The sequence below is a fragment of the Macaca thibetana genome, chromosome 19, assembly GCF_024542745.1.
Source record: "Macaca thibetana thibetana isolate TM-01 chromosome 19, ASM2454274v1, whole genome shotgun sequence".
Taxonomy (NCBI): Eukaryota; Metazoa; Chordata; class Mammalia; order Primates; family Cercopithecidae; genus Macaca; species Macaca thibetana.
The window spans coordinates 795,519-818,408 of record NC_065596.1 but is presented as its reverse complement, the minus strand read 5'-3'; the positions used below and the strand labels follow the sequence as shown (position 1 = coordinate 818,408).

General features: G+C 40.0%; 1 protein-coding gene and 1 pseudogene across 1 annotated transcript in view; one reads left to right on the top strand and one right to left on the bottom strand.

The window, feature by feature from the left end:
• LOC126942223 (zinc finger protein 724) overlaps positions 1–22,890 on the top strand; it is a 715,842-nt gene that overhangs the window by 404,626 nt on the left and 288,326 nt on the right. The window lies entirely within an intron of this gene.
• Positions 7,347–7,517, bottom strand: LOC126942385 (40S ribosomal protein S29-like; annotated as a pseudogene).

Genomic DNA, 22,890 nt, shown 5'->3' with positions numbered 1-22,890 from the left:
TGAGATGGTATCTCATTGTGGTTTTGATTTGCATTTCTCTGATGGCCAGTGATGATGAGCATTTTTTCATGTGTCTGTTGGCTGTATGAATGTCTTCTTTTGAGAAATGTCTGTTCATATCCTTTGCCCACTTTTGGATGGGGTTGTTTGTTTTTTTCTTGTAAATTTGTTTGAGTTCTTTGTAGGTTCTGGATATTAGCCCTTTGTCAGATGAGTAGATTGCAAAAATTTTCTCCCATTCTGTAGGTTGCCTGTTCACTCTGATGGTAGTTTCTTTTGCTGTGCAGAAGCTCTTTAGTTTAATGAGATCCCATTTGTCAATTTTGGCTTTTGCTGCCGTTGCTTTTGGTGTTTTAGACATGAAGTCTTTGCCCATGCCTATGTCCTGAATGGTACTACCTAGGTTTTCCTCTAGGATTTTTATGGTATTAGGTCTAACATTTAAGTCTCTAATCCATCTTGAATTAATTTTCTTATAAGGAGTAAGGAAAGGATCCAGTTTCAGCTTTCTACTTATGGCTAGCCAATTTTCCCAGCACCATTTATTAAATAGGGAATCCTTTCCCCATTTCTTGTTTCTCTCAGGTTTGTCAAAGATCAGATGGCTGTAGATGTGTGGTATTATTTCTGAGGACTCTGTTCTGTTCCATTGGTCTATATCTCTGTTTTGGTACCAGTACCATGCTGTTTTGGTGACTGTAGCCTTGTAGTATAGTTTGAAGTCAGGTAGCGTGATGCCTCCAGCTTTGTTCTTTTGACTTAGGATTGTCTTGGAGATGCGGGCTCTTTTTTGGTTCCATATGAACTTTAAAGCAGTTTTTTCCAATTCTGTGAAGAAACTCATTGGTAGCTTGATGGGGATGGCATTGAATCTATAAATTACCTTGGGCAGTATGGCCATTTTCACGATATTGATTCTTCCTATCCATGAGCATGGTATGTTCTTCCATTTGTTTGTGTCCTCTTTTATTTCACTGAGCAGTGGTTTGTAGTTCTCCTTGAAGAGGTCCTTTACATCCCTTGTAAGTTGGATTCCTAGGTATTTCATTCTCTTTGAAGCAATTGTGAATGGAAGTTCATTCCTGATTTGGCTCTCTGTTTGTCTGTTACTGGTGTATAAGAATGCTTGTGATTTTTGCACATTAATTTTGTATCCTGAGACTTTGCTGAAGTTGCTTATCAGCTTAAGGAGATTTTGGGCTGAGACAATGGGGTTTTCTAAATATACAATCATGTCATCTGCAAAGAGGGACAGTTTGACTTCTTCTTTTCCTAACTGAATACCCTTGATTTCTTTCTCTTGCCTAATTGCCCTAGCCAGAACTTCCAACACTATGTTGAATAGGAGTGGTGAGAGAGGGCATCCCTGTCTTGTGCCAGTTTTCAAAGGGAATTTTTCCAGTTTTTGCCCATTCAGTATGATATTGGCTGTGGGTTTGTCATAAATAGCTCTTATTATTTTGAGGTACGTTCCATCAATACCGAATTTATTGAGCGTTTTTAGCATGAAGGGCTGTTGAATTTTGTCAAAAGCCTTTTCTGCATCTATTGAGATAATCATGTGGTTCTTGTCTTTGGTTCTGTTTATATGCTGGATTATGTTTATTGATTTGCGAATGTTGAACCAGCCTTGCATCCCAGGGATGAAGCCCACTTGATCATGGTGGATAAGCTTTTTGATGTGTTGCTGAATCCGGTTTGCCAGTATTTTATTGAGGATTTTTGCATCGATGTTCATCAGGGATATTGGTCTAAAATTCTCTTTTTTTGTTGTGTCTCTGCCAGGCTTTGGTATCAGGATGATGCTGGCCTCATAAAATGAGTTAGGGAGGATTCCCTCTTTTTCTATTGATTGGAATAGTTTCAGAAGGAATGGTACCAACTCCTCCTTGTACCTCTGGTAGAATTCAGCTGTGAATCCATCTGGTCCTGGACTTTTTTTGGTTGGTAGGCTATTAATTATTGCCTCAATTTCAGAGCCTGCTATTGGTCTATTCAGGGATTCAACTTCTTCCTGGTTTAGTCTTGGAAGAGTGAAAGTGTCCAGGAAATTATCCATTTCTTCTAGATTTTCCAGTTTATTTGCGTAGAGGTGTTTATAGTATTCTCTGATGGTAGTTTGTATTTCTGTGGGATCGGTGGTGATATCCCCTTTATCATTTTTAATTGCGTCGATTTGATTCTTCTCTCTTTTCTTCTTTATTAGTCTTGCTAGTGGTCTGTCAATTTTGTTGATCTTTTCAAAAAACCAACTCCTGGATTCATTAATTTTTTGGAGAGTTTTTTGTGTCTCTATCTCCTTCAGTTCTGCTCTGATCTTAGTTATTTCTAGCCTTCTGCTAGCTTTTGAATGTGTTTGCTCTTGCCTCTCTAGTTCTTTTAATTGCGATGTTAGAGTGTCAATTTTAGATCTTTCCTGCTTTCTCTTGTGGGAATTTAGTGCTATAAATTTCCCTCTACACACTGCTTTAAATGTGTCCCAGAGATTCTGGTATGTTGTATCTTTGTTCTCATTGGTTTCAAAGAACATCTTTATTTCTGCCTTCATTTCGTTATGTACCCATTAGTCATTCAGGAGCAGGTTATTCAGTTTCCATGTAGTTGAGCGGTTTTGATTGAGTTTCTTAGTCCTGAGTTCTAGTTTGATTGCACTGTGGTCTGAGAGACAGTTTGTTATAATTTCTGTTCTTGTACATTTGCTGAGGAGTGCTTTACTTCCAATTACGTGGTCGATTTTGGAGTAAGTATGATGTGGTGCTGAGAAGAATGTATATTCTGTTGATTTGGGGTGGAGAGTTCTATAGATGTCTATTAGGTCTGCTTGCTGCAGAGATGAGTTCAATTCCTGGATATCCTTGTTAACTTTCTGTCTCGTTGATCTGTCTAATGTTGACAGTGGAGTGTTGAAGTCTCCCATTATTATTGTATGGGAGTCTAAGTCTCTTTGTAAGTCTTTAAGGACTTGCTTTATGAATCTGGGTGCTCCTGTATTGGGTGCATATATATTTAGGATAGTTAGCTCTTCCTGTTGAATTGATCCCTTTACCATTATGTAATGGCCTTCTTTGTCTCTTTTGATCTTTGATGGTTTAAAGTCTGTTTTATCAGAGACTAGGATTGCAACCCCCGCTTTTTTTTGTTCTCCATTTGCTTGGTAAATCTTCCTCCATCCCTTTATTTTGAGCCTATGTATGTCTCTGTGTGTGAGATGGGTCTCCTGAATACAGCAGACTGATGGGTCTTGACTCTTTATCCAGTTTGCCAGTCTGTGTCTTTTAATTGGAGCATTTAGTCCATTTACATTTAAGGTTAATATTGTTATGTGTGAACTTGATCCTGCCATTATGATATTATCTGGTTATTTTGCTCGTTAGTTGATGCAGTTTCTTCCTAGCCTCGATGGTCTTTACATTTTGGCATGTTTTTGCAATGGCTGGTACCGGTTGTTCCTTTCCATGTTTAGTGCTTCCTTGAGGGTCTCTTGTAAGGCAGGCCTAGTGGTGACAAAATCTCTAAGCATTTGCTTATCTGTAAAGGATTTTATTTCTCCTTCACTTATGAAACTTAGTTTGGCTGGATATGAAATTCTGGGTTGAAAATTCTTTTCTTTAAGAATGTTGAATATTGGCCCCCACTCTCTTCTGGCTTGGAGAGTTTCTGCCGAGAGATCTGCTGTTAGTCTGATGGGCTTCCCTTTGTGGGTAACCCGACCTTTCTCTCTGGCTGCCCTTAAGATGTTTTCCTTCATTTCAACTTTGGTGAATCTGGCAATTATGTGTCTTGGAGTTGTTCTTCTCGAGGAGTATCTTTGTGGCGTTCTCTGTATTTCCTGGATTTGAATGTTGGCCTGCCCTACTAGGTTGGGGAAGTTCTCCTGGATGATATCCTGAAGAGTGTTTTCCAACTTGGTTCCATTTTCCCCCTCACTTTCAGGCACCCCAATCAGACGTAGATTTGGTCTTTTTACATAATCCCATACTTCTTGCAGGCTTTGTTCATTTCTTTTTCTTCTTTTTTCTTTTGGTTTCTCTTCTCGCTTCATTTCATTCATTTGATCCTCAATCGCAGATACTCTTTCTTCCAGTTGATCGAGTCAGTTACTGAAGCTTGTGCATTTGTCACGTATTTCTCGTGTCATGGTTTTCATCTCTTTCATTTCGTTTATGACCTTCTCTGCATTAATTACTCTAGCCATCAATTCTTCCACTTTTTTTTCAAGATTTTTAGTTTCTTTGCGCTGGGTACGTAATTCCTCCTTTAGCTCTGAGAAATTTGATGGACTGAAGCCTTCTTCTCTCATCTCGTCAAAGTCATTCTCCATCCAGCTTTGATCCGTTGCTGGCGATGAGCTGCGCTCCTTTGCCGGGGGAGATGCGTTCTTATTTTTTGAATTTCCAGCTTTTCTGCCCTGCTTTTTCCCCATCTTTGTGGTTTTATCTGCCTCTGGTCTTTGATGATGGTGATGTACTGATGGGGTTTTGGTGTAGGTGTCCTTCCTGTTTGATAGTTTTCCTTCTACCAGTCAGGACCCTCAGCTGTAGGTCTGTTGGAGATTGCTTGAGGTCCACTCCAGACCCTGTTTGCCTGGGTATCAGCAGCAGAGGCTGCAGAAGATAGAATATTTCTGAACAGCGAGTGTACCTGTCTGATTCTTGCTTTGGAAGCTTCCTCTCAGGGGTGTACTCCACCCTGTGAGGTGTGGGGTGTCAGACTGCCCCTAGTGGGGGATGTCTCCCAGATAGGCTACTCAGGGGTCAGGGACCCACTTGAGCAGGGAGTCTGTCCCTTCTCAGATCCCAACCTCCGTGTTGGGAGATCCACTGCTCTCTTCAAAGCTGTCAGACAGAGTCGTTTGCGTCTGCAGAGGTTTCGGCTGTGTTTGTTATTGCCCTGTCCCCAGAGGTGGAGTCTACAGACACAGGCAGGTTTCCTTGAGCTGCTGTGAGCTCCACCCAGTTGGAGCTTCCCAGCAGCTTTGTTTACCTACTTAAGCCTGAGCAATGGCGGGTGCCCCTCCCCCAGCCTCGCTGCTGCCTTGCCGGTAGATCACAGACTGCTGTGCTAGCAATGAGGGAGGCTCCGTGGGTGTGGGACCCTCCCGGCCAGGTGTGGGATATGATCTCCTGGTGTGCCTGTTTGCTTAAAGCGCAGTATTGGGGTGGGAGTTACCCGCTTTTCCAGGTGTTGTGTGTCTCAGTTCCCCTGGCTAGGAAAAGGGATTCCCTTCCCCCTTGCGCTTCCCAGGTGAGGCAATGCCTCGCCCTGCTTCAGCTCTCGCTGGTCGGGCTGCAGCAGCTGACCAGCACCGATCATCCGGCACTCCCCAGTGAGATGAACCCAGTACCTCAGTTGAAAATGCAGAAATCACCGGTCTTCTGTGTCCCTCGCGCTGGGAGTTGGAGACTGGAGCTGTTCCTATTCGGCCATCTTGCTCCGCGCCCCCCCCCCCCCCCGTATCAGCTTTTCATTAAGTGTTGGTAAAATTTAAAATTTAAGCAACTTGACACTGAGCTTTTTGTGTAAAAACATTTTAAGTAACCTTTTTACTTTACTTGTTATATGGCTATTTATATACTCCATTTTATTGTAGATATAATAAAAAGTGTGTGTATAAGGCCAGGCGTGGTGGCTCAAGCCTGTAATCCCAGCACTTTGGGAGGCCGAGACGGGCGGATCACATGATCAGGAGCTCGAGACCATCCTGGCTAACATGGTGAAACCCCGTCTCTACTAAAAATACAAAAAACTAGCCGGGCGAGGTGGCGGGCGCCTGTAGTCCCAGCTACTCGAGAGGCTGAGGCAGGAGAATGGTGTAAACCCGGGAGGTGGAGCTTGCAGTGAGCTGAGATCCGGCCACTGCACTCCAGCCTGGGCGACAGAGCAAGACTCCGTCTCAAAAAAAAAAAAAAAAAAAAAAAAAGTGTGTGTATATATAAATGTACACCTCTTAATAGAATCTATTTCTTCAGCGTACTTCTGTAATCTGTGACTATCACATTTTCTAATTTCATAGTATATTATTAAAATTCATATTCTTGTTACTTGACATGAAATAATCTGTAATAAAAACATAAAATAAGACTTTAGCACTATTAAAAAATAACTCAAATGTTTCTCCATTGTTAGTATGAGAATATAACTATAATTGTGTTACTTAATTCTCATGTTTACTGTGTGAAACAAATGAGTTACTGAATACAAATAAAAAAAGCAAAACTGCTATTTGACTTTGGAATTAATAGTCAAACCAATCCTCTGTATTTTTATCAATATTTAGGCATGACAGAAAAATGAATTTTAATAAGAAATACAAAATATTATATTTCAAAAACGGTATGAACAAAAGATAATCTGATAGTCACAGTGATTATCATGTAGGATATGCAGTGTACGACATTATCTAAGCCATTGAACATTTATAGGCTTAACACCTAAGAATTTAAAGTGACTATATCAAAGATTCATTGAATAAAAAATAATTACTCTTTTTAAAAGATTATGTTTTTAATCAAAATATAATCATTGCATCTATTTGTTGGCTACAATGTCTCTTTGGTTTTTTTTTTTTTTGATTGACTTTCTCTCTGTCACCCAGGCTGGAGTGCAGTGGTATGATCTTGGCTTACTGCAAGCTCCACCTCCCAAGTTCACTCCATTCTCCTGCCTCAGCCTCCCAAGTAGCTGGTACTACAGGTGCCCGCCACCAAGCCAGGCTAATTTTTTTTTTTTTTTGTATTTTTAGTAGAGATGGGTTTCACTGTGTTAGTCAGGATGGTCTTGATCTCCTGACCTCATGATCTGCCTACCTTGGCCTCCCAAAGTGCTGGGATTACAGGCGTGAGCCACCATGCCCAGCCAAGAATAAAAAAGAGCAATTGAAATTGAAGACGAGGCCAGGGACGGTGGCTCACGCCTTTAATCCCAGCACTTTGGGAGGCTGAGGCAGACGGATCACCTGAAGTCAGAAGTTTGAGACCAGCCTGGCTAAACATGGTGAAACCCCATTTCTACTAAAAATACAAAAAAATTAGCTGGGCGTGGTGGCAGTCACCTATAATCCCATTTACTCGGGAGACTGAGGCAGTAGAATCACTTGAACTCAGGAGGCGGAGGTTGCAATGACCGGAGATCATACCAATGCACTCCAGCCTGGGGACAAGAGCGAGACTTCATCTCAGAAAAAAAAGAAAAAAAAGAAAAGAAATCAAAGATGAGTAAGTTAAAAGTTGAAGGTTGTAGATCATATCATCTTTTTTTTTCTTTTCAAATGTTTATTTTATGTACAAAGAACTATCATGGTTTTTCATTGAGTAGATGCTTTGGTTAATCCTTTAAAAGAAGATCATTTAGTCCAACTTAATGAAACCGATATCCTTCACATACTGATGGAAACACTGGTGGCACATTTGGAGGCCATATTTCTGGATCAGACCATGCCAGTTTGAACAGATGCGACAAGAGTGAGAACTGTGGCCTAATTTTCATGGGTGGCTCCAGTACAGCTGCTGGTGACCCATCTTGCTCTCAGGAGTTCAGCGAGGTAAAGAAAAGGATCATATAATCTTACATAAAAAACCATAAACCATGTGGTAAACCCGTCTAGGCTGGTTGTGGTAGCTCACACCTGTAATCCCAGCACTTTGGGAGGCCATGGTGGGTGGATCACCTGAGGTCAGGATTTCAAGACCAACCTGGCCAACATGGAGAAACTCTGTCTCTACTAAAAATAGAAAAATTGACTGGGTGTGGTAGTGCATGCCCGTAATCCCAGCTACTCCAGAGGCTGAGGCAGGAGAATAGCTTGAACCCAGGAGGTGGAGGCTGTTGTGAGCTGAAATTGAACCATTGCACTCAAGCCTGGGCAACAAGAGAGAAACTCCGTCTCAAAAACAACAACAAAACTGTCCAAACTAATAAATAAACTCAGTAAATTAGCAAAATATTAAATTAACAAACAAGTATAAGTTATGGTTCCATACACTGAAAACAAACTGACAAAGTAGAGGAAGAAATTATTTTATTTACAATAGCATTAAAATAATAAATTTCAAAAATGAATTTAACTAATGAGATAAACAATCTTTACAATAAAATATATAAAAAATAAATTACACAAGAGACAAATTTCAAAATATTTTATGCCAACAGATTGAAATAATAAATATTAGTTAAAGTGCCGTGTTATCCAAAATGATCTATAGATTCGATAAACTCCCTATCAAAATTCCAGTGACATTTTCTTCATGATAATGGAAAATACAATTCTAAAATGTATATGAAACTACAATAAACTTTGAACAGACAAAGCAATCTTGAGGAAAAAAAAACAGAGGAACATCATACTTTATAATTTCAGACTATATTTAAAGACTATAGTAATATAAACAGGATGGAATGTGTAGAAACATATATAAAAAAACCCTAATGGAACAGAAAGCACTACTCTCACATATTTCAGACATGACACAAGAAGATAACTTAAACATAGTTTAACATAGTTTCTCAAAAATATGCAGATATTTGTGTGTCCCCAGAAGGAAAGGAAAATCAGCTAGATTGTGCTGTCTGTTACAGATCATAAAGAAGACTTTGGCTCTCACTGTGAACTTGAAGGAAAATCACTGAAGGGAAAGTAGAATCTTGAGATAATTTAAAAGTATAAGACAGAAGATACCCTTATTTGAGAGAAAACAAAAATAAACAAACAAAAAAACAAATGGAAAACAAACCCCTCAGGCTTCCCAGAAACTATTTCCTTTGCAACACAGCTTCCCAAGTAACAGTTTGAGACCTGGCTTTCTTCTTGAACTTTGGACCTCTCATCTGTGTCATCTGTTGTATTCACTCTCACCTACCTGGGAGTTCATCCACCATCTCATGCCTTTTCATATTCCAGGGCTCTTTTCCTTTCTGCAGACAGGTGATCAAGACTGGCTTAGAGACAGCAATACCTGTTTAATTAAAAGTAAATAACATGTATCTTGCTCATATTCTCCAATTACCAACCTAGTAATGTGCCCAGTAAAAAGGGTGTAATAGAATATTTTAATAATTAATCCCAAAATACTGATTTTTAACAGAAATTTGTAAATATTTTGAAAATATTTTATAGGTCCTTAATTTTACTAGCTTGTAATACTGAATCTAAAATTGGTGTTGGCAATTAGATTTTAATTTGTAAGCAACAATATTTTATGCCACTTGATTTCTGGAATTACCACTACTTTAGAGAGAAGAGTACAGATCAGCTCAGGAATGTGGGAAGTTCAGGTCAAGAACTTTTTAAAACTAATTTGGAAAAAGTAGCTTGCATAGAATAATTTGGAAAAAAATAACAAGAATATCGAAGTCCATTTATCATAGAAAAATGTGAAAACTTTTAGAAGAAAAAATCTTTAGAGAATTTACATTTAACAGAGTTTAATTGAGCAAAAAATGATTTTCAAATCAGGCATCCTCTAAATTCAGAATAAGCTTAGCGACACTCCAGCACAGACATGTGGTACAAAAAGACTTAGGGACAGAAAAACCAAAATGACATACAGAACATGGAAGTAAGGTACAGAAACACCCAGATTAATTACACCTTGAGACTCACTTTATTTGAATATGGTTTGAATAGTTGAAATCCTCATATTGGCAAAAACACAGTGGTTGGTACTGTCATGTGAGTCCGTGGGAAGAGAGTCCACCAACAGGCTTTGTGTTAGCAACAAGGCTGTTTGTTTCACTTGTGTGCAAGTGGGCTGTCTGAAAACAGAGTCAGCAAAGGGAGATAGGGGTGGGGCAGTTTTATAGGATTTGGGTAGGAAGTGGAAAATTACAGTTAAAGGTTGTTATCCCTTGCAGGTGGGGGCGGGGTCACAAGGTGCAGGGTTGGGATATCATGAGACTCATTCTCCAGGAGAGGAATGTCACAAGGTTGATTGATTAGTTGGGGTGGAGCAGGAACAAATCTCAATGGTGGAATGTCATCTTTTATGGTTCTTCAGTTGCTCCAGGCCACCTAGATATATACATGTAGGTCACAGAGGTTATGATGGCTTAGCTTGGACTCAGGGGCCTGACAGTCCTGTCTTCTTATATTAATAAGAAAAACAGAACAAAATAGTGGTGAAGGGTTGGGGCAGTGAAAATTTTGGGGATTGGTATGGAGTGATAATTGGTGATGTTTCTCATGGTTACTTCGAATGGGATTAGGGGCAGCCTGGGAACCTAGAGTGGGAAAGATTAAACTGAAGAAAGATTTTTGGGGTAAGAGGTGATATTTTGGGGTTGTTAGAAGGAGCAATTGTCATATAGAATGATCAAGGATGGCCTGGATGTCATTTTGTATGAATTGAGAAACTAAATGGAGGACACAAGGTATGAATAAGAGAAGGAGAAAAACAGGTATTAAAGGACTAAGAATTGAAAGGACCCAGAACATCCAATTAGAGAGTATCCAAGGGGGTTCAGCATAATTATTTGCTTGGTTGGCGAGTTTTGGGGCTATATCCTTGAGTGTTTTTATGTTGTTATATACCAGGCCAGATTAATTTAGGGAAAAATAACACTCTTCATTTAAAAATATACAAAGTCCCCTTTTTTAGCAGTGAGTAAGTCAAGGCCTTGGCAGTTTGGGAGGAAACAGAAATGCTAAGCCAGCAATTGTTTGTTAAAGAAGGATTAGAGAGGGCTCGGAGAGAGTGAGAGAGATTGATGGTGTGGTGGAGATAGCTGGAGAGAGGTAGAGGGTGGCATAAGAACGGGAACAAGAATAAGAGTGAGTATAAAAGTAAACAATAGGACTTTATCAGGGTTAAAGTATTGGAGGGTGCCCTGTTAGCAAAGATTATCCACTCCAAGAGGGAGTCAGATATCACGTGGAGAGAGTACCACGTGATATCTGCTACGATGGTTTGGAGGAAAAGTGTAAACCGGCAGTGTAAACAGGGGCAGGGCATTTAAGACTAGTTGAGAATGGTGAATAGGAGTATGACTAGACAGAAGATAGTAGGGAAGACAAGTTTTTGGGGTGCAGTTCAAGTTGGGGAGGGGACTGTGTAAACCCCATTGTAAACAGCTAAGGTAAGGAAGAAGAAACCTAATAAAAATGAAAGCATGTATTAGGTTTATAAGGATTATCCTTTAGGATTGCGGGTGAGTTTAAGGGAAGTAGGGGTGAGTACTTGCAACTTCCAGGAGGAAGAGGAGAGATCAGGCTGTCTGTCTGATGGTCACAGCTTTATTCTGGAATGGTGAACCTAATGGGCGAGGGTCCTGCAGATGGATGGCAGTTGGGGTACTATAGATGATTAAGTAGGGTCTGGTCCACTGAGGTTGTAGAGTTTGAGGGGTCAGATTCTTAACAAGAACTGATCATCCAGCTAGGGTGACTTCACGTGGCTGCATATCTGGAGTAGGCAAGAGAAGACTAGCAGCCTGGGAAATTTCCTGTCTAGCCTGCTGGAGGACTGGAAGATAGTAGCCTAGAGGGCTGGTGTCTGGGATGCGGTTGGGGCTGAGCAAGAAAGTGCGTCCATATAAGAGTTCAAATGGACTGTACTTTTAGCATCTCAAGGACAGGATCTAATTCTGAGAAGGGCAAGAGGTAAAAGTACTGTCCAGTCCTTTTTAAGTTGGTGGCGGAGCTTGGTGAGGTGTGTCTTTAAAAGCCCATTAGTCCTTTCTTCCTTTCCTGAGGATTGAGGATGGTAAGAGGTATGAAGGTTCCACTGAATACCAAGAGCCTGAGAAACTGCTTGGGTGATTTGACTAATAAAGGCTGGTCCCTTATCAGACTGTTTAGAGGTGAGAAGGCCAAACCGAGGAATTATGTCTGACAGAAGGGTAGAAAGGACCGCAGTGGCCTTCTCAGACCCTGTGGGAAAAGCCTCTACCCATCCATTGAAAGTGTCTACCCAGACCAAGAGGTATTTTAGTTTCCTGACTTGGGACATATGAGTAAAGTTAATTTGCCAATCCTGGGCAGGGGCAAATCCCTGAGCTTGATGTGTAGGGAAGGGAGGGGGTCTGAAAAATCCCTGAGGAGTAGTAGAATAGCAGATGGAACACTGAGAAGTGATTTCCTTGAAGATAGATTTCCTCAATGGAAAGGAAATGAGAGGATCTAAGAGATGTGCTAGTGGCTTGTAACCTACATGGAAGAGGTTATGAAATGGTGACAGAAGGCCAGGCACAGTGGTTCACGTCTACAATCGCAGCACTTTGGGAGGCTGAGGTGGGTGGATCACAAGGTCAGGAGATTGAGACCATCCTGGCTAACACGGTGAAACCCCATCTCTACTAAAAATACAAAAAAGTAGTCAGGCGCAGTGGTGGGCACTTGTAGTCCCAGCTACTCTGGAGGCTAAGACAGGAGAATGGCATGAACCTGGGAGGCGGAGCTTGCAGTAAGTTGAGATGTCACCACTGCACTCCAGCTTGGGTGACAGAGCAAGACTCCATTTCAAACAAAAAAAAAAAAAAAAAAAAAAAAAAGAAAAGAAATGATGACAGAATAGAATGGACTTGTGAGGCTAGAAGGAGATATTTTCCTTGGTCCAAGAACCATTTGCCTTGAGAGAGGAGGGATTGATAGGTGGAAACTTCAGTGGGAGAGTAAGTAGGAGTGACTGATGAGAAGGAGAAAAACTGGCCATGAGGGACAGAACTGGGAATATTGGCTGCTTCTTTAGATGTCTTATCAGCATAATTGTTGCATCTTTGAGAAAGATGCTTTCTTTGAGACCCAGAACACAATAATGGGTTGTGGAGGGAGGTATTGAGGATAGGAGAATATATGGGTTTGGTACCATGAGGTGGATAGGCTAGACAATTTAGTTGATAAGGCCAAGATTCTGGACAGGCTTTAGTCCCTTCAAAGTCTGTTGAGGGATGGGATACTGGCGTTGAGCAGGATAAGGGTGATTAGCCTTTAATGGGATAGTAATGGGTGTGTGATTTGTTGCCAGGGAGGGGTTACAGGTGTCCTATACTTGTGGGTTAAGGTGGGGGGTTTACTGTATTCAGGAGACCCATCTCAAACGCAGAGACACACAGGTTCAAAATAAAGGGATGGAGGAAGATTTACCAAGCAAATGGAAAACAAAAAAAAAAGCAGGGGTTGCAATACTAGTCTCTGATAAAACAGACTTTAAACCATCAAAGATCAAAAGAGACAAAGAAGGTCATTACATAATGGTAAAGGGATCAATTCATCAGGAAGAGCTAACTATCCTAAATATATATGCACCCAATACAGGAGCACCCAGATTCATAAAGCAAGTCCTTAGAGACTTACAAAGAGACTTAGACTCCCATGCAATAATAATGGGAGACTTTAACACCCCACTGTCAACATTAGACAGATGAATGAGACAGAAAGTTAACAAGGATATCCAGGAATTGAACTCAACTCTGCATCAAGCGGACCTAATAGACATTTACAGAACTCTCCACCCCAAATCAACAGAATATACATTCTTCTCAGCACCACATAGCACTTATTCCAAAATTGACCACATAGTTGGAAGTAAAGCACACCTCAGCAAATGTACAAGAACAGAAATTATAACAAACTGTCTCTCAGACCATAGTGCAATCAAACTAGAACTCAGGACTAAGAAACTCAATCAAAACCGCTCAACTACATGGAAACTGAATAATCTGCTTCTGAATGACCACTGGGTACATAACGAAATGAAGGCAGAAATAAACGTGTTCTTTGAAACCAATGAGAACAAAGACACAACACACCAGAATCTCTGGGACACATTTAAAGCAGTGTGTAGAGGGAAATTTATACACTAAACGCCCACAAGAGAAAGTAGGAAAGATCTAAAATTGACACCCTAGCATCACAATTAAAAGAACTAGAGAAGCAAGAGTAAACACATTCAAAAGCTAGCAGATGGCAAGAAATAACTAAGATCAGAGCAGAACTGAGGGAGATAGAGACACAAAAAACCCTCCAAAAAAATCAGTGAATCCAGGAGCTGGTTTTTTGAAAAGATCAACAAAATTGATAGACCGCTAGCAAGACTAATAAAGAAGACAAGAGAGAAGAATCAAATAGACGCAATAAAAAATGATAAAGGGGATATCACCATCGACCCCACAGAAATACAAACTACCATCAGAGAATACTATAAACCCCTCTATGCAAATAAACTAGAAAACCTAGAAGAAATGGATAATTTCCTGGACACTTACACTCTTCCAAGACTAAACCAGGAAGAAGTTGAATCCCTGAATAGACCAATAGCGGGCTCTGAAATTGAGGCAATGATTAATTGCCTACCAATCAAAAAAAGTCCAGGGCCAGACGGATTCACAGCCAAATTCTACCAGAGGTACAAGGAGGAGCTGGTACCATTCCTTCTGAAACTATTCCAATCAGTAGAAAAAGAGGGAATCCTCCCTAACTCATTTTACAAGGCCAACATCATCCTGATACCAAAGCCTGGCAGAGATACAACAAAAAAGGAGAATTTTAGAACAATATCCCTGATGAACATCAATGCAGAAATCCTCAATAAAATACTGGCAAACTGAATCCAGCAGCATATCAAAAAGCTTATCCACCATGATCAAGTGGGCTTCATCCCTGGGATGCAAGGCTGGTTCAACATATGCAAATCAATAAACGTAATCCAGCATAGAAACAGAACCAAAGACAAAAACCACATGATTATCTCAATAGATGCAGAAAAGGACTTCGACAAAATTCAACAGCCCTTCATGATAAAAACTCTCAATAAATTGGGTATTGATGGAACGTATCTCAAAATAATAAGAGTTATTTATGACAAACCCACAGCCAGTATCATACTGAATGGGCAAAAACTGGAAGCATTCCCTTTGAAAACTGGCACAAGACAGGGATGCCCTCTCTCACCACTCCTATTCAACATACTGTTGGAAGTTCTGGCTAAGGAAATCAGGCAAGAGAAAGACATAAATGGTATTCAGTTAGGAAAAGAAGAAGTCAAATTGTCCCTGTTTGCAGATGACACGATTGTATATTTAGAAAACCCCATTGTCTCAGCCCAGAATCTCCTTAAACTGATAAGCAACTTCAGCAAAGTCTCAGGATACAAAATCAATGTGCAAAAATCACAAGCATTCTTATACACCAGTAAGAGAGAAACAGAGAGCCAAATCATGAATGAACTCCCATTCAGAATAGCTTCAAAGAGAATCAAATACCTAGGAATCCAACTTACAAAGGATGTAAAGGACCTCTTCAAGGAGAACTACAAGCCACCGCTCAGTGAAATAAAAGAGGACACAAACAAATGGAAGAACATACCATGCTCATGGATAGGAAGAATCAATATTGTGAAAATGGCCATACTGCCCAAGGTAATTTATAGATTCCATGCCATCCCCATTAAGCTACCAATGACTTTCTTCACAGAATTGGAAAAAACTGCTTTAAAGTTCATATGGAAACAGAAAAGACCCCAAATTGCCAAGACAATCCTAAGCCACAAGAACAAAGCTGGAGGCATCACGCTACCTGACTTCAAACTATACTACAAGGCTACAGTAACCAAAACAGCATGGTACTGGTACCAAAACAGAAATATAGACCAATGGAACAGAACAGAGCCCTCAGAAATAATACCACACATCTACAGCCATCTGATCTTTGACAAACCTGACAAAAACAAGAAATGGGGAAAGATTCCCTATTTAATAAATGGTGCTGGGAAAATTGGCTAGCCATAGGTAGAAAACTGAAACTGGATCTTTTCCTTACTCCTTTTACGAAAATTAATTCAAGATGGATTGGAGACTTAAATGTTAGACCTAAAACCATAAAAACCCTGGAAGAAAACCTAGGTAATATCATTAATGCCACTCTCAGTTTTCCTTATTTTGAGGTTTTTTTTTTTTTTTTTTGGTATCATGTCATTCATAAGTTATGGTGTCCACATGGTCGTATATGTCTTTGAGTTTTTTTCATTCATGTTAAACAGAGACCATTTGACATTCTACAGATGAATGCATTCAAACATTTGTAACTTTTGAGAGAATAGAGTTCGGTGAGAAACTACTATTTTTACTATAAAGAGGATAACACCAAGAGTTTGAAGTATGCTTTTTAACCAGGGTCCCCATGAACAAACCAATTAAAACTAAATAGATCAAATAATTAGTTAGATAAATGTTCTACTTATTTCAACAAAGCAGCCTGTTTACTAATCCTCTGCAATTTAATCTATGTAGTACCTGATGTATTCCTCCATGTGCAACTACAAGTATTAGTAACTGCCATAGCGTTTACAGTAAAATCTGCTATAGAGCCCATTATGGAAAATACATTTCTAATCATTGCTTCATTTGTTCTACTCCATGTGGGGTAGAGGGGGCGCCCCTAACACATAATGCCCATTCAGAAGTCGAATGGCCTCTTGGCAATGTTCTTTAACCTATTCTGAAGAAGTTCTCTTTAAGTTATGAAGTAGGTTAAGAGCAGTAGACCAATATTCTGTTTCTGATATTATGAGGCAGCAAATGTCCCATTAAATTTTCTTTCTTAATTAAATTTTGTTTCTTAATGTGGGCAAGAAACCTCATATGTAAGGTTGGCTTCAAAATTCTCTACATATAAAAGAATCGCCCCATGAGTGCACAGGAGAGATTTCTTTTTGATTTCTGTTGTTTGTGGAGCCATAAGAAAAAAAACTTGTCCACTAAGAGTACCATAATAGTGGAGATGTCTTCATTTTTGATCTTGTAAAAAAAAGCTATCTAAATCAAAGTTGCCATTTGTTTTTAAGGAGAAACTCAGGAACGGTGGCTCATGCCTGTAATCCCAACATTTTGGGAGGCCAAGGCGGGTGGATCAGCTGAGGTCAGGAGTTCAAGACCAGCCTGGCCAAGATGGTGAAACCCTATCTCTACTAAAAATACAAAAATTAGCTGGGAATGGTGGCATGCACTAGTAATCTCAGCTACTCAGGAAGCTGAGACAGAAGAATTGCTTGAACCTGGGATGCAGAGGTTGCAGTGAGCTGAGATTGCACCACTGCACTCTAGCTTGGGTGACAGACAAGATTCTATCTCAAAAGAAAAACCAAAACAAAACAAAACAAAAAATATAGTGACAATTAAATAAATGTTTCTGTATAAACATTTAGATGACCCTTCAGGTAGTAGAAATGTACATAAATTTTGATTGTCTCCTCAGGATTACATGTTGTACAAAAAAAAAAGGTCTTAATCTATTTTAATAATTTATATTAGTCACTGTAAAAGTTAAAGAAAGAGGAAAGAAGCATGAAAAGCATCTCAACAGTCACAGACAGGTCTATTTTGAAGAAACAAACCTGAGAGGGGTTTCTGGCTGATTTTGGTCAGGACCACTTTCTCTTGCAGACTAAGATTATTTAAGGGTTCAAGGTGAGACAGCTTATCACAGGCTTGCAATGTTTCTGTGTGGGGGAGAAGTTTACGGCAAGGTTAGAATGTCTCTGGTCAGAGGGGAGGTTATTTTGGGACTGACATCTCTCCAGCCAGAGAGGAGGTTGTCTCAGGGCTGGCCTGTTTCTGGTTAGAGAGGGGTTTGGAGTGTATCTGGTCAGAGATGTTATTTGTGGTTCATGGTCATGCTGACCTTAGCCATTAGGCTGATGCCCTTTGGATTTAGGCAGTTTTTGATCGAGGCGAAAAATGGCAGTACTTGTCCAAGATGGTGATGCTCCTGCTCTGTCAATCCAGACCCCGTAGTTATAAAAAAGGTGAGGGACAGTATGTTCCTTCTGGCTACTTCTTGCTGACAAGGGGACCAAAAGTTTTCAAGTCTCAGATAGATTGCAGGAGTAACGCCATCTGTAGATGTTTTCGGGTAGTTGTCTGTCAAATGGCCATGATCCTGTCAGTTAAAAATCTTTGAAAAAGGTTAATTAGACAGGGTAAGAACATGAGTCCTAGGCATAATATTAGGAGAGGGCCCAGGAAGTGGATGACCCATACTGTGATTTTGTTCCCAAACTAAGACTCTATTTGGTTGTTTCTGTATTCCCTTAGCTTTTTGATCCTTTAAGTTTTCAGCATCGTCTCTTACTAGGCAAGATTGGTTGAGATAGAAACAACATTGGATACCTAATGAGAGGCAGAGGTGCATGTTTGGTAAGGCCCTTGTGTTGTTTTTTGTTGGTAACCATTATTCCTGCTATGAGGATAATAATTAAGCAAAATGCTATGGTAATTTATATTCTCTGTCCAATATTCCACCCTGAGGGTGCCACAGCATATAGTCCTACTGCAAATAGTAGAGTGAGTAAAGCAATTACCACAAGGTGGCATAGTAAATAATTTTCATGGCCAGGCACAATGACTCATGTCTGGAATCCCAGCACTTTGGGAGGCTGAGGTGGGTGGATCACCTGGGGTCGGGAGTTCGAGACGAGACTGACCAACATAGAGAAACCCCCTTGAACCTGGGAGGTGGAGGTTGTGGTAAGCTGAGATCATGACATTGCACTCCGCCTGGGCAGCAAGAATGAAATTCCATCTCAAAAATAATAATAATAATAATTTTCATGAATGTTTTAATGTGGTAAACTGAGGAACAGAGAGACCAATATGGAATACAGGAGGATTGTTGTTTATTTTAGGTACGCACTGGCTCAGTGGACTCAAATCCAAAAAGCTGAGCACTGAACAAAGACAGAGTGGGGTTTTTATAAGCAGCCTTACAGAAGCAACACAAAAGCAGTTAATTATACAGTGACAGGTCACGTAGTCTACAGCATAACATAACTTGTGACCTTGCATAGCCAGTGGCCTTGTAGCTGCATTGAAAGAAAAACAAGAACTGGCTAAAGACAGACATTTGTAAAACATAATAATGCTTAAGAAGCCTGGGAAAAGAGTAACAGTAAAAGAATGTGTCTTTCTTTTTTTTCCTTCAACCTTGATCTGGAAGGGCGTGCGTTGTGTCTGGAGCCCATTCCTTTGACCCTGACTATTCAGACAGCGTTATCTTCTAACTGTCCTTGAAGTGAGCTTGCTAGGCAGAGGAAAATTTGTTCTTTTTCTTTTTAACCCTTACCGTGCCACATTCTGAGATTTAGCTTTTACTTTTCTTGGAGTGAATAAATGCAGTAGTTATTGTTATTTTTTAAAATTACTGCTTCATTTATATTTGAGGTAGGAATGACAAAAAGTATTTGGTGAAGTAGGGGTGAGACTAAGATGAGTAGTTCTCACTCAGTTACTTATTTTTTTATGATTTTCAGCTTAAGATTTCCTATTTCTTTACGTTGATATTTAGGACATTCCTTTGGACTATCGGGGGTTGCTTCCTCATCTTTCCAGGCTTTGACTCACATGTGATGTATACAGGAGTTGATTCCTTTAACAGATACTCTGAATTACCCTGCGCTCTCTGGACTCGTTACATGCGGGGGAGAGGGATTCTGGGCATACTCAGTTATTAGTAGTCAGTGCTAGCAGTGAAGAGATTTCCTCCTGTGATGATCCGGGGGCTTAGAGGAAACACCTGCTGAAACATTTAGTTTTCAGTTCATAGGGCTTTAAGAAAACAGCTTATTTTGGAAACTTGTAGCCAGAAAAATTAGAATTTAATTTAAACTGTAGAAAATAATAAAAATTGAAAAACATTAAGCAAGACTAGAATTTAACAACAGGCATGTTATAGTTTTTGAAAGAATTTCTCTCTCCAGTTTCCGATTTTTATTAGAAGACAAATCATGATAGGACTGGTTTGCTTTATTATACTTGGCTTAGTTATTTGCATACAGTGCAGCAAGTATAATTATTTGTTACACAGGCCTTTTAAATGGGCTTTGATGGAACTTTGTTTTGTAGAAGGAATCTGAGATAAGACCTTTTTACAGCTAAGCTGAGCCATGGATTCATACAATCAAATACCTATGAGTTGATGAATTTCTCTCTTCTAGAGGTTCCAAGATAACTTGGGCTTCCTGGCCTGCTAGAAAGTGACATTCTTTACTTTCCACAGATCAGAAACACTGTACTGGGACTGTGTACACAAAATATGAGGCCAGTTTCCAAGAGATGTATTGATTTCATAAGTCAAGTTTGATTCCTTAAAAGAAAGCACAACATTCCAGTCAAAGCCTTGGTAAAATAACCAGGTTTTCCAATTATGTAATGTCACAAAAGAAAACAGATTCTTAGACTGGGCACGGTGGTTCATGCCTGTGATCCCAGCACTTTGGGAGGCTGAGGCTGGTGGATCATGAGGTCAGGAGTTCGAGACCAGCCTGGCCAAGATGGTGAAACCCCATCTCTATTAAAAATAAAGAAAAATTAGCCAGGTGTGATGGTGGGCACCTGTAATCCCAGCTACTCAGGAGGCTGAGCCAGGAGAATCACTTGAACCCAGGAGGCGGAGGTTGCAGTGAGCCGAGATCATGCCACTGCACTACAGCCTGGGTGACAAAGTGAGTCTCCATCTAAAAAGAAAAAAAAGAAAAAGAAAAGAAAAAGAAAACAGATTCTTATTGCACTTATGCAAATAATTATACTGACATAACTTAAGAATACTCACAGATAGTTTCCAAATTCTGGAGAAAATCAAGTAGAGAGAAACAAGTGTGCTTCAAATTTTGTTCATGGATGTGAATTGTTACAAGCTGTCAATCACTCAAAAGAAAAGTTTCTTTGACTTTGAAAACCAAAACAAAGGATTAACAATATTTTAAGGAAAATGTCAGGAAGATCACTCCAGTATCCTATTAGTTCAGTTCATGAAGTTAATTCCTGTCCTGCTGAATATTAATTAACATTTTAGCTCTTCAAGAGTCCTGAACATTTTTCCTCTATTCTGATGTCACAATCTCCAAAGTTATCAGAAACCTGCATTCAAAAGTAGCTGTTAGAACTTTATAGCTGATTATAAAACTACCTTCTAAAGAGGACCAAGGCAAAACAAAACAATTGTTTATGGATGACAACAAGTTTTAGGGTAGCCACAGTTAAAGGTACAGTTAGCAAGGATATCTGCTACCTTTGTGGCACACAATAATTTTAACAATTATAATTATCATTGATAATGTGCACTAAGATATCAGAATTATAGGAGTCTCCCATATTTTTGGAACACACACCAATAACATATTTATACAAATATAGCTCAAAGAAAACCAAACACCATTTTATATTTGACAATGCTTTCTGTATGATTTTATACCATATAAGCCCAATTTTACCTTTATATTAGTGAGCTATTAATGTTAAACTCAATTTTAAATAAAATCTTGTAGACACATTTACCCAATGTTAATGTTTGACCATAGGTACCTTTTTTTGTTTGTTTTTGTTTTAAGGCAGAGTCTGGCTCTGCTGCCCAGGCTGGAGTGCAGTGGTGCGATCTCGACTCACTGCACACTCACGCCATTCTCCTGCCTCAGCCTCCCGAGGAGCTGGGACTAAAGGCACCTGCCACAATGCCTGGCTAACTTTTTGTATTTTTATTAGAGATGGGGTTTCACCGTGTTAGCCAGGGTGGTCTCGATCTCCTGATCTTGTGATCTGCCTGCCTCGGCCTCCCAGAGTGCTGGGATTACAGGTGTGAGCCACCACGCCTGGCCGACCATAGGTAACATTTTTATAGACCCTTTTTAACCCTTTATAATTTCTGTTAAAGAGCAGGTTAGTGCTTTAAGAGAAACTCAGCCAGGCACGGTGGCTCATGCCTGTAATCCCAGTACTTTGGGAGGCCGAGGCACGTGGATCACCTGAGGTCAAGAGTTGGAGACCAGCCTGACCAACTTGGGAAAACCCACATTTCTACTGAAAATACAAAATTAGTCTAGTGTGGTGGCATATGCCTGTAATCCCAGCTACTTGGGAGGCTGAGAATCACTTGAACCCTGGAGGCAGAGGTTGCTGTGAGCTGAGCTGAGACTGTGCCATTGCACTCCAACCTGGGCAACAAGAGTGCGACTTCATCTCAAAAAAAAAAAAAAAAAAAAAAAGAGAGAAACTCATTGTGCTTTTATTTTAATGCTCAAGTTACCGAAAAACTGGATGATATCCCTACAACTTTTCCTTTACAATTAACCTTCCAAAACTTGCCTAAACCTTCATTTTTACTTCATTCAATTTAAAACAATTCTTTAATCTTTTATTCTAGGTAAAAATCCACATTTTCATGCCTCCTTATAATCTTTTTACCAAAAGTATATGTAGGCCAGGCGCGGTGGCTCAAGCCTGTAATCCCAGCACTTTGGGAGGCCGAGACGGGCGGATCACGAGGTCAGGAGATCGAGACCATCCTGGCTAACACAGTGAAACCCCGTCTCTACTAAAAATACAAAAACTTAGCCGGGCGAGGTGGCAGGCGCCTGTAGTCCCAGCTACTCGGGAGGCTGAGGCAGGAGAATGGCGTGAACCCGGGAGGCGGAGCTTGCAGTGAGCTGAGATCCGGCCACTGCACTCCAGCCTGGGTGACAGAGCGAGACTCCGTCTCAAAAAAAAAAAAAAAAAAAAAAGTATATGTAAACTGTTCTTTCAATAGTTTTAAATACATGTTACACTGTTAACTGTTAGCAATCTTTACTTTTGTTGGTAAGTTTGAGATTTTAATTATGTGCTAGGTGTAGAACCTAGGATCTAGACAGAAGTGCAGATAAGGTCTGGCTTATTCTAGTATTTAACACCATGTCTCCTAGGTCTTACCTCCCGGCAAAGCAGGCAAGTTGTACAGCTAAGAGTTATAGTGGCATTTTATAAAACATTCAGGAGGCCTAATCACTTTTAAATTGTACACTTCTTGCACAAATTCCCTTTTATAAAATTTTTCATAATCTTTGCAATCTCTGACATACCTCGACTTTCTGATTTATTGCAAACATCACTTTCTTCAAACAACTGGTTAATTTACTTTAGAACAGAAATTTATCA